This window comes from Aplysia californica, unplaced genomic scaffold (assembly GCF_000002075.1).
Source record: "Aplysia californica isolate F4 #8 unplaced genomic scaffold, AplCal3.0 scaffold00181, whole genome shotgun sequence".
NCBI lineage: Eukaryota > Metazoa > Mollusca > Gastropoda > Aplysiida > Aplysiidae > Aplysia > Aplysia californica.
The window spans coordinates 190,263-191,255 of record NW_004797451.1 but is presented as its reverse complement, the minus strand read 5'-3'; positions in this window follow the sequence as shown (position 1 = coordinate 191,255).

The window sequence follows — 993 nt, the reverse complement described above, 5'->3', positions numbered from 1 at the left end:
CTTGCCTAATCTGAAGGACCTCGGAATAAAACCTTCTTTCTTATCTAGATTTCAGTGCCTTAATCGGGCAATCGCGCAGCGCAGGTATCTCCTTGAATAGCTATCATTCTTACCTCTCCTCCTTCTTTTTATTGTATGTTTTTTATTGCTAGTGCTGTTACTGTTACCAAAGCTCAGCTAGGAGATGCGGACTTTTGAGGGAGTGGAAGGAAGAAATTGAGAAAGAGAGAGAGAGAGAAAGAGAGAGAGAAACGGAGAGACAGAGACACAGAGAGAGAGAGAGAGAGAGAGAGAGAGAGAGAGAGACAGAGACAGAGACAGAGACAGAGAGACAGAGAGAGCGAGAGAGAGAGAGTAATACCAAGGACCAAAGAATTTTTACCTCCCGTAGGTTAGTTCCTTACTGTTATCAACAAAATTTCTTCTTCTTCCTTTTTTTCAGGTTCCAGTTCCACAGACGTCTGGAGTAGTAAGTGTTTCCTTTGTGTGTGGGTTTTTTTATGTGGAAGGTTTTACTCACCCATTATCACAATTTACATCATGTATGAGATGGTGGTTTTTGAACCTGCCTTTCAGAACCAGCTAAGGCTGAGAGGGATTCAAGGTACCAGCAGAGAGACTGGCGTACTTGAAAAATGTCTCCTCTTAAAGGAATTGAACTCAGGAATGCTACATGTAATAGTATATCACCTGGCCATTACACCACAGACACCAGCTGTTTGTGTGTGACTTGTGCTGTTATTGTAAAGAAGAAAGAGATAAAATGTGTGTATGTGAGGGTGTTAATAGGGTGGGGAGGATCTGAGGAGCGAGAAAGAAAAAGAGGTAAAAAGACGGAAAAAAACCCTCAAGAGCTGAAGGCTTGACAAATGAAAAGAGAAGGAATAAAAGAGAACAAGAGAGTTGGGTGAGAGACATAGAGAGAGGTTTTACTTACACCTCAAACTGTTAAAAGAGAGAATGAGTGATAGAGAGAATGAGAGAGAGTGTGTG